Source organism: Euprymna scolopes, chromosome 13 (assembly GCF_053919585.1).
Source record: "Euprymna scolopes isolate OS-2025 chromosome 13, ASM5391958v1, whole genome shotgun sequence".
Taxonomy (NCBI): domain Eukaryota; kingdom Metazoa; phylum Mollusca; class Cephalopoda; order Sepiida; family Sepiolidae; genus Euprymna; species Euprymna scolopes.
Window position 1 is genome coordinate 19,619,768 of NC_136494.1, and position 12,271 is coordinate 19,632,038.

Consider the following 12,271-nt stretch of genomic DNA (forward strand, 5'->3'; position numbering starts at 1 on the left):
TGGTTCCTTGCCTCAGAACGTTGATTTAGTAACTGTCTGTCTATTTTGTTTCTCTTATCTAGTTCATGTTTTCTTCTTGTTTTTGTTCCAACCACAGTATACAAAATAATAATTCTACAGTATCAAAATAATAATTCTACAGCAAACCTAAACTGCTTAAGGAGTAGATAGGCTCTTTCTATCGCCCGGCTTCCATACTCCTTCTTTTCCTATTAGTCAGGCGCAGAGACACTATCACAGTGATTCGACATCACACTTAGTGGTAGATCTTGTTTATTGTCTAGGGCAATGAACGCCATTTTCCCCACTCCCGACACATCCCGCCTCTCAAAACTGGGCACTTGGGAGTGTTTGAGTACCACAAATGCCTGTGCAATTAGATTGGGTTGACCTTCTTCTGTGTTGAGGGTACCGGATTGACAGTTCCTGGTTGCTGTTTCCGACTGGTAGTACAGGATCCTCAACTCTTTGCTAGCGCTTAGAGCGGCTTCTCCATCAACAGTTGTATAATATCGGGATGTTTGTAGTGCCATGTCGCGCAGGGAAAGGGGCCCTGCACTCATCCTCGATGGGCTTTCCATGAGGCCACAATCCTATTTGAAGAAAGATCATCTGATGGTTTACTTGTGTTGCATGTATGATACCCTGCATAACCTCTTGTTCAGCCCCCCTACCTAACTGAAACTCTTTAAAAACATGATGACAGTACAATAAAAAAACATAAGCTTAAACCTCTGGACAAACAAATCCAACTTGCCTCCTCCCTTGAGGCTTGGATTCACGAACATCCGTGGGCTTAGAACTAATTAAGCTGATTTTGAAGCATTTCTCCTAACAAATACCCCGGCTATCTTAGCACTAAGTGAGACTAACCTACACTCCTCCATCCCCTCTAACTACTTTAACATGCCTGGCTATCTCCTGCCGTAAGGAATCTGACAGACATATGCACGTACTTGCAGTCTACATTCATAACAAGCTCCCCTTGACCAGAGAAACAAACCTAGAATCGGACGATCAAGCCTTTATGTGCTTTAGACTAAACATACAACATAGAATTAGCTACTTTTATTTTCTCTACCGCTCTCCCTCGACCCAGGACTGCACACTAGCGTACAAGTACATGTATTTGGTGACTTTAATGTTCACCACAAACACTGGCATGGATTCTCTACTTACACAGATGCAGCAGCCAGTACAACACATAGCTTCGCTGTATCTCACTCCCTATCACAAATGGTTACGTTTCCAACCCGTTTCCCTGACCAGCAAGATCGCTTCTAGATCTGTTTCTGACATCAGTTCCCGATGATTGTATAACAAATGCTGACAGCCCACTCGGGAACGCCGATCATGCAGTGATAATGGTCGAAATTGCCCTAAACTCTAGACCCAAAACTGAAGAGCCAGTGCTCAAAACAACGAGATATTATAAAAAGAGATCTTATCAGAGATGCCCCATGGGGAAATATTTTTTCTCTTCCTGCTGAACAGTGCGCAAATAATACCACTGAATGGTTCAAAACAGCAATTGAAGTACATGTTTCCATGCGGAAATTTTATAGCAAGCCCCAATCTCCCCAATGGTTTACTTCTACTTGCGCAACAGCCATTGCTCAAAGGCAACATGCATACCGCAGATTTAACCGACATAAGTCCAGTTCAAACAGACATAAGTATATAGAAGCTAGAAGTAACGCTAAGAAATAAATAGCGACAACTAAGAGAGAATTTACGGAAACCACTAACAGACGCATCGAAGCACAAAAATTAGGAACTCGTGACTTCTGGAAAATCTACAACAGTGTAGTAAATAATTGGCAATCAACAATTCCCCCACTAACCAACAATCACGAGGTTGTTTGTAAAAATTTATACAAGCACTTGTCCGATTCGATATCTACACAGCTATGCGGATTACCCAATATATAACTTGGACCTTATTACCAAACGGATGTAAAGAACGCATAACATGGATTTTACCAAGCAAGCAAGCTGGATCTAAAAAAAACTTTCATATCCTTTTTCTCCAAATTCTCCTGCTACAGGACTTCTGATATATTTATTATTTTGACTTTGACTTTCCATGTCTCACTGACTTTAGCAAATAGGGTGCATACCTTTATAAATATTTGCTAATATTTTCTCTCCTCTGATGAGATGGTAGACATCGAAACCCTATAGGTTAACGAGATTAACTTTCTAAAGCATTCTTTGTCTTGCTTAGAATAATAAAAATTCTTTGATATGAAATTCATTTCAATGAGAGTTTTTTTTAAGTTCATTGAATTACAATTTAATTTATTTGCTCTATCTTGCATATCGAGCAATTCTTGTTTAGATGGGATAACTTATAGAATATTACTGCCAGTAATATTTTGTAAATATTACAATCTCACGTTTTCATAACAACTGATTGTTAAATAAAAACTATTCTGAAGTATATATATATATATATATATATATATATATATATATATATATATATATATATATATATATATATATACAAGCGGTATTACTCGGCCTTGCTCAGGAGTTGCACTCATGCTTATTCATACTTTAATCTATATCTTTGGTAATTCCAATATTTTCTTTTTCTTGTAATCCTAAAATTATTTTAGTAAATCTCGGTTATATTGACACATTACTGATCAACGTAGCCCCCACACGGTGGATGCAACGTATCAGCAACAATCCAATTCCTCTGATTTGTCCCCTTAGCAGCTATTCTTCCAGCTCAAAATCAACTACTTCGGCGAGGTTTGGGGGGCATGATTTCTTGAACCGTACACGAAACAAACCACAGGATTATCATCGACTATCTATGCGCTGTAAGAATTTATGTGGTTGTCGCTGCATTGTTCTACAATTAGTAAACTGTGTAAAAAAATTCCTTATCTCATGCTGTTTAACTAAAATTCTCCTAAATTGGGGCAAGGGACAGCAATGTTAATTAGTTAGCTGATTAAATATAGCACTGATGTCGGAGTGATGCATAGTAAATATTCTGGAGAATGTCGTGGTAGTCAAACACTACGATTATCGTCGCGGACACAGTCTCCGAAAGGGCATTTACATTCATAAACTAAGTTAGTCCTATAAAGCAACTCAGTTGTGCGAGACATATTACTTGTTATAATCACGTTAGCGTTAAATGTAAAAATATATTGTGGTGTTTAAAATCATTGTTAAATTTATTGTAGTAAATTATTTAATTCATATTTTTATTAATATTTTAATACTTGTTCATCTACTCTATAATAATAATTCAGTAGCTTCTGATAGAATAATTTTATATATGTAGTAGATGTAGGTTTGGATTCTGTATTATTTTGATTAATATTTTAAAATGTCTTCATTTATTTTGCTACAACATAGATGGGATATTCATTATTTATTAGAGTATGTTTTATATTGATAAATTCACATTCCGGAATAGTTGGGCAAGAAGAGATAATATTAGCACTGGCTAGTAAGACGTTAATAATAGCTGTTTTATGCCGAAAGGGGTACTCACTTGAATAATTCAGGGTACAGGTAGTTTTTACTGTTCTTTTTTTTCAGAGGCCCAAGTGAAGAATTCCTTATTGTTGATATCTATTGAAACATCTAAAAAAAAAAAAAAGGGAATTATATTCTTCTTGTGAAATTCCTCAGCACAGAAAGCTTAATTTAACTAGAAATTCTCCCCTATCTTCGTCCGATTATTTTTCGCATCTTTCGTAAATGTTCCCATAGTAACCTTTACGGAGAATAGTGCGCCTTCTCTATTTCATGTTACCTCAAGTGACAGCACGAAACTGGTTACTTTACCAAACTAGATAGAATGCCCGTACTGGAATCCAGTAAGTAGAATAGATCAAAAGAAAGATATACTATACCATATTTATATGATAAATTAGGGAGAAGAAACGCGTGTTCTCAATTTCCTTACTTACTCAGTGTTTGAGAGGTAAAGAATAACTTAAATAAAACAGTCAAATATCTCCCGTAGAGATTAAATGTAGGTATCTTGAGTTTTTAGAACTTTGTACCTATATAAAATGAGACCAGTGAAAATATATATACTTTTAAATATAGAGAAAACAATTACTAAGTTACCATCTTGCATTCATAAACATTTTTTCATCGAGTGATCTTGATAAGTGGTGACTACCTTATAAAAATAGAACGCAGTTTGATTATTTTAGTAAGTTAAGATCGTCGGTTCTTTTTGTCTACGATTCTCGTTCACCAGCTCGAACGGGAATAATAAGCAAAATATAGTCCGTTCTGATTAAGGACTAATTTCCATCTCAAACAACGTGACAAACTTCCTTTTAATCTCTATTAAAAATGTGTTCCTTATCCGCTTGACCATGTCTCATAGAAAACCGGAAGTCAGAAAGAGGAAGCAATCTTGAATATCGGTTCCCTCTTTTATTTACTGCCGAACCACACTATCCTAGTTGAGGGACACAATCTAGCATCTTATACATAGCTAGGGACCGGACAAGGTATCTTGACATCTCCCAAATAGTTTGTGCTTAAAACTATAATAAATCTACGTGGCATGGCACGTTCCCTAGCCTCGCGATCGATCGAGAGAAAATAAGAGTAAATAAAGAAAATTAATAAGATCGAAATGGCGATCGTGGTCAAAAGATGGTTTGATTGCAATGATTAATAGCAAGAGAAAGGAAAAGCTAAAAGGACGGAAATTGGCACAAATTGTTAAAAAGATAAACCAAGAAAGAAAATAATTGATATAATCAATTTGAAAATTTGATGGATAAATGTAGATAAAATCAATTCGCTGATAAGCCACTTTCTTTCCTGTGAGTTCTTTCCGGTGGCACAAGAAGAGCGCGTTAGGGAACATAGCACTAGTAATTCTCACGGAAGTCCTCATCAGTGATTGCTCACTGACTACCATCATCGGTATATGTTGATGTCCACTAATCCCCGTCTGTCGATAACATTTAGAAAATGAATTTGCATCATAGAAAAAAAAAAAACACCTGCTATTGCCGGCTGGATGGCAATGCCCATTGATCACTTGAATTTGGATGGCAATATACCTGCTTAAGGTCCCAATTTTCTTCGCGCTTATTCAGTGGATGCCTGGTCATTAATTTCTCTCATCGGCCTTTCCATTTTCATTGATCTCTTTGTATTATTTGCTATGGTGCCAGTTAGTTGCGATAGATTTTTTGGAAAGGGAAGGTGAATTTTTCATTATACCGATCAAGGTTTTGAGTTTCCATAGTGTTTCTTCATCTTCACAGTTCAATTCCGTTGCTGTTTCTATACGGCATACTGATGCTGGGAGCTCGTGTGTATTATCCTCACAATTCAAGAGGTTTCCTTAACATTTTAGTCGTTTCCATTATTGCTATCCGTTGTATCGTTAATGCCATTCCCCTTGATTTCTAATACCTACTACTACTACTACTACTACTACTACTACTACTACTACTACTAATAATAATAATAATAATGATAATAATAATAATAAGAAGAAGAAGAATGATAATAATAATAATAAAATGAATAATAATAATAATAATATTAACAACAGTATTAACAGTATTAACAAAAGAGCTACAATAATATCAGAGCTTCTCCATTTACATTGAACATCTACAGAATGCTAACATCAATATATTACATATTAATGAGTCTTCTGTGGAATTATCACAGATACCGCTAGTTATTATTATTATTATTATTATTATTATTATTATTATTATTACATATATTCACTATGAGATGTCACACAAGCAATCATCAAGATTACTGACAACAAGAGAGGTTGTAATCTGAAGTCTGAGTGGCAAAATGTGTCTGCAGATTTCCAGTATTCCCCACCCCGTTCCTAAATTCTTGCAAATGCGTATGCATCATCGCATAAGCCGTTTACCATTGACTTCATGATGGAAATGACAATTAATCTACTCTAGAATTTGGGTGGCAAGATTCACCCTATGTTCCCAGGCCTTTTCGCTTTTATCGAATTGATGTCTGGTTAGTGCTTTCTATCCACGCTGTTTTCATACTTTTGACTCTACACGCCTGTTTGGTGTAGGGTGAGTTTATGTCGGCATCATATTTGTTTAAAAATACGATTATATAGTTTCAGTTTTCTTTGGATTCATGTGGTGTATCTCTGTCTTTAGTCAGCGTTTTTTTGCTCAGTGTAGGCCTCCGCGTTTAAGGGGTTTCCTTAATATTTAAGCAGTTTTCTTTGTTGCTATCTGTTGTACTTTCTTAGTCAACTTACTGATTCTAATATGTCCAGAGTCTTTTGGATGTTTTTCGGGATTGTTTTTTGTTTTCCTACTATCATTTCTGTCTATTTCGGTGTTCTTTATCTTCCGTAACCATTTCACCTTTTTGGCAACTTCCCTATGTTTGTTCCGATTTTCTAATCTCCTTGATATTCACACTGTGTCTGCTGAAACGACGAACTCTACAATCTGGCAGAACTTTAAACAATATTTTTTCTTGGGTGGGTTCTTTACAACGTCCATTCCCCAATAGAATTTTTCAAATCTTTTTCAACGTCCATTCCCCAATAGAATTTTGTGATGTTTGTTTTCAATTACTGCTACCGGTTTATGCTTATACAATTTGTCTGTGTGTCTAAGACAGAGTTGTGGGCATAATTTCCCAGAGTACTACCTTCCCTACTCGATCGTGTCTATTGGTCTAGTTTGCTGCATATTATACTGTTGTTTATCGTTTCGTCTCTTTGTCCACAGACTCTGCATTTGCTGCTTTCTTGTGTCTTGTCGATCTTTACTTTGATAGAGTTGCTTCTCAAGAGATTCAGTTAATCTGTTTATTTATCCTTTTCGTAGTCAAGCTAAAGTGTTATCGTGAATTTTATCTTTTGTCATCCGTATGGATCTTTCGTGTATCTGCTCCTCTTCCCATTAATCATTTTTCGCCTTCTCCGCTACCAAGTCGCCGATGCATTGAGTATTTTTGCCACATCTGGACTATTACATCTACCACTAATCTTTCACTCGTAGATAGGTTCGAAAAAACACTCAAATCTAATAGGTCCCGCACTAAAAATAAGATGTGACCTCTTCACCCATGCTGTAATTCCACATCCACGTGCCTGTTGTCCAAATACGCTGATGAACTAATAGCACTATTTGGGAATAATCTAGGAAATACTGTAGGAAATACTTACGCTACACAGAAAAATCTCAACTCTTAACTTTGATGCTGAATAAACTTCTACTTTAATAGTTGTTTCTCTTGGATGCTACACAATCGAATTCTTTCCATGTTTTCTGCTTTCCTAAAATGTACATAATTACATAAATATCGATGCCTCCGTTTAGGCTCGAAAGACAAAGGATACCCTCTTTAGGAGCAACTGCGCCTCCGTGTGGCAAGGGTTGTGCAATTCCAACCATACAACGCGGCACTTCTTGATCCCACTGACAAGAAGAAGTGTCGGATAATTAGAAACAATGCCGAGATAAGCGGAGAGCACATACAGCACTCGGAAGTCGAACATGGTCACCCATCTGGTACTGCCCAGTCTCATCGTTGCTTAACTTCATTGATCTTACAGGAACCGGTGTGCCAAACGTGATTATGCCGTATAAATATGTACAGAAATATGAATGTAATGCAAATAGACATCCATCTGTGAGACTCTTTAATAGTAGATCCTTATGTTTAGAATGAAAAAGAGTAAAATATTTAATAAAAAAGTTAGCGGTTGTTAAATAAAAGGGAGATTTTTCTGTAACCATTCAGTCAGTTATCTTCAAATCTAATGTACCTCCCCCAACTTAAAAAAATAATATAATTACGAAGAAATGTGCCTTACGTTAAGTGGACAATGTTCCTTCGCTTACTAGAGAATTTTAACCCCGAATAGGCGTGCACACGTACACCAAATCTGTTGCCAAGATCGCTGGAAAATAGGGTTTGATAATTCTACCGCTCTAGTAGGTATCTCACTGCCGATTCATTCCTCTATCTGTATAAGAGACACGTATATCATAAAACGAGTTACTGTTGCTACATCTGAACAGTCGGTGTTCGAAGGATCATGTCTGCCTTTATATAGTTGAAACGTCGGCTTCAGAAACTCGAAGGTGATGATTTTTTCTCTTTCCTGCAACCTTTTTTATCACAGAAGAGACGTTACGAGGTTGTCTCTGGTCTGACGTTATTTTCATAGCAATTGCTTATCTAACTTCTGATCTATCGGCCTCCTTACTAAACTTTAACTAAAAAACACTGAACTAGCTATACCTCCTAATAACAATTTCCCTCGCTCTTTATCTGTGCCTAAATGTAAACGCAGATTCCATGAACAAGGCGTATTTCATGAAACTACCCACCTATAGGACAATATACTACTAAACTATACTATAGCTGGAAATGTCTTCCCAATTATTAAATCATTTCTTTCTGATAGGTTGATAAGAGTAGTGGTTGATGGGAAAAATCAGAAGCTCACAGTATTAAATCTGGAGCCCCTCAGGGGTCCATCCTGGGCCCAACTCTTTTCCTGATCTGTTAGATCAGAAGTTAGATGAGCAATTGCTATGAAAATAACGTCTACATTAATGATCTTCCAAATCACATCCTTACATCATTTGTAGACATTTATGCTAATGACACTACCATCTATGGTAGCATATCTAAGACAGTAAACGGCCATTTTTTTCTGATTCTCTCTCCTCTAATCTTGAGCACGTTGTACAATGGGGAAAGGACTGGCTGGTTACTTTTAATGCATCTAAAACCAAGCGACTTTCTTTACATCATCAACGTTCTAATCTCCATCTGGCATCAATTGAAATGGATGGCTCTCGTCTTGAGGGGGCCTCAAATTTTGACAAGCTTCTGGGCTTGACCTTTACTGCTGATCTTAAATGGAACACCTACATCAAATCTGTTGCCAAGGCCGCTGGAAAAATGGTGACATCCTTCTATCGATCCAGTAGATATCTCACTGCTAATGCAATTCTCTATTTATATAAGAGCCATGTACGTCCAAGGATGGAATACCGTTGCCACATCTGGGCAGGAGCTGCTAGAAAGGACTTGTCCTGCCTTGACGTAGCCTCGAAGGAGATCTCCTTTTCTCTTCCCTGCAACCTCTATCTCACAGAAGAAATGTTGCGATTTTGTTTCTGCTGTATCGTTATTTTCATGGAAAATTTTCGACTGAGCTTCAGTCTATGGTCCCCATCGCCAAACTTTCACAAGAAACACCATCAATAATTCCCCCCACTCGTTATCCGTGCCTAAACCCAAACGTAGATTCCATGAACAAAGCTTCTTTCTTAGAACTGCACGCCTGTGGAATTGTCTTTCGTTTTCCTGCTTTCCAGCTGACTACAATATTGTTGTGTTCAAGTCTAACGTAAACAAGTTCTTGATGTGCCGTTCCACTTGTTAATAAATTTACCGAATTTTCATTACTAACGATTACTATATTGCCCAATTTCTACTATACACTCTTTAACCCTTATCCTGGAGTGGCCTCCTGGCCTTGATAAGTAGTGAGGCCGATGTAAAAAAAAAAAAACCTAAATCCTGGCCAACTACAATGCAAATAAGTTCTTATTGCGCTATCATCTTAAATATGCAAATTCTACCAAATGTAAATCATTAACGATTACTACACATCGCTACTTGCATCCATTAACCCTTATACTCCACTGGCTTTCGCGCTTTGATAAGTTTGACTCCATTGTAAAGAAAAGAACAAAAAGAAACAGCAAAACAAATGCAGTTATACACAGAACGCTTTTTTAAACATATTATGGCACTACAAGGAGACGAGACATAGCGTCTGCTTGAAACTGAGATCCGGAACCTAACAGTGGGTACTGAAGTTGATAATCTTACAATGGCCTATTTCTACCACTATCTGAAAGATCCGAAATTGAGTATCCCTTAATCTTCCGGAATTATGGAGGTAGGAGGGGGGCGCTACATTATTCAATATTCGGGTCTTGGGCAAAAAAGAGTTTTACGACGCCCATCCCTCGCAAGTTTCAAAGCACATACAGCAGTTATCTTAGCAAATGGTCGCCCACCGACCTAGTTTAACATTGCTAGCTTGACGGGAACTGGTCTGTCAACGTGATTATGCTGTATATAATCTAGGTTAGATATTCATTTCAAGCTGTTTCTACGTATCTTTCTGTTAAATACGCAGAGTCCTTCAAGCTGAGATACGGAAGATGACAGTATATATGGTAGTAAAAAATCTAACCAGTTGCCTATTGCGACAAACATAACAATTCGAAATAGTAACGATAGATCTATCTTTTTATTCATACGGCTTATTTGTTTTATTGCTTCTTGTTATCTTCATATCTTTTATTCGAAGGAAAAATTTGTTTCTTCCTCACTATCAAAACACAAGAGAATCGGTGTCGTTTTCGAGCCCCAAAGCGAGCTACGAAACGGAATCAATCGTAAATGAAAAAGCGGCGACAAGAATTGAATCTACATCCCATACCTTGGGTTGGGGAAGAGTCTTTCGTGAATAAATACTTAAACAGTTTAGTCACGGAATTCTGAAAGATAAGACGAAGCACAAATCTGAAGCCAGAGCAACAGTAGCCACTCCCTCGCACACGAGCCCTCGCCGACACTCACCTCGCTAATCTTCATTTAATTCTGACGAATAAGACGAGTCGCTTTATTATTTACTGGAAGGTCGCTCGGTGTTGCCCGGTTGTAAAGCAAGATTTAATATATTTTATTTTATAGAAATTTCGTATTTATTATTATTGAATCAATTCTCTATCGATTATTATATTACACCTAATATATAGTAGCGATTTGGAAAAGTAAAAAATAAAAAAAAAATGATTGGGTGCTGTATGCTAGATTTAACCCCCCACCCCCCAAAAAAATTCAACGTCCAAGCCTGATACCTAAGCCTCTGAGCCACACCCACACGCTCATAAATAACTAAAAATAACGATGGTTAATGTATGATGCAGATTTGTGCATACAAACGGTTTTAGTCGACTACTTTTGTCAATGTCAACAGAGTGGTTTTAAATTTTGATCTCTTAAAAACAAGTTTTACCGAGTAAATTTCAAATCGAAAGTGAGCTACACGTCTAACTACCCTATATATAAAATTTCAAATCTGTGGACGTAAATATTCAGAGATTGAAACCTTGAAAAACACACACAAGGTGACGTCAGTAGTTCGAATAATACGAATTATCAATCATCATCTAATAAATTTAGAAAAATGATTGATTTTAATCAAATAATTTCAGATGAAAAAATTATCAGCATTAAAAAGAAGAGAAAAGAGCGTCACATTTTTTTGGATGAAAAACTTATCCAATCTCTCATCCCAATGATAAACCATTCATTTGCTAGTCGTTTCCTGAATTTGTTTGGCACAGAAAAAGCCAAAAATAAAAAAACAAAAAAACAAAACAAAAAAGAACTAGAAACCCAAGAGACGAAAATCGCATAGCTTTACCAGGAGGTCAAAGCGGATCGACGTGCTGTGTATAAATCGGTGTCGCGAGATATGAAGAGAAAAACAAAAACAAAAAAAACAAAACAAAAAACAAAACAAAAAAAAAAACGATGCAATCGAGATAGTTGTATATGATTAGAAGCAAGCCAGACTATAATGCAAACAATGATTCGCGTTACGTGGACGGCAAATTTAATAACGTTGAAGTGTAATTTCGTATTCATAGAATTTGTTGTTTGGGCGTTTTGCAATGGATTAGCTGGGCAACTAAGTCGAATGAACGAGGAGAGTGCACAGACTACAAAAGTACATATATTTAACACATAATAATTGTACTTATTCATCACATAATAATTGTACTTATTTATCACATAATAATTTTACTTATTTATCACTTAATAATTTTACTTATTTATCACATAATAATTTTACTTATTTATCACATAATAATTTTACTTATTTATCACATAATAATTTTACTTATTTATCACATAATCATTTTACTTATTTATCACATAATAATTTTACTTATTTATCACATAATAATTTTACTTATTTATCACATAATAATTTAACTTATTTATTACATAATAATTTTACTTATTTATCACATATTAATTGTACTTATTTATCACATAACAATTTTACTTATTTATTACATAATAATTTTACTTATTTATCACATAATAATTTTACTTATTTATCACATAATAATTTAACTTATTTATTACATAATAAATTTACTTATTTATCACATAACAATTTTACTTATTTATCACATAATAA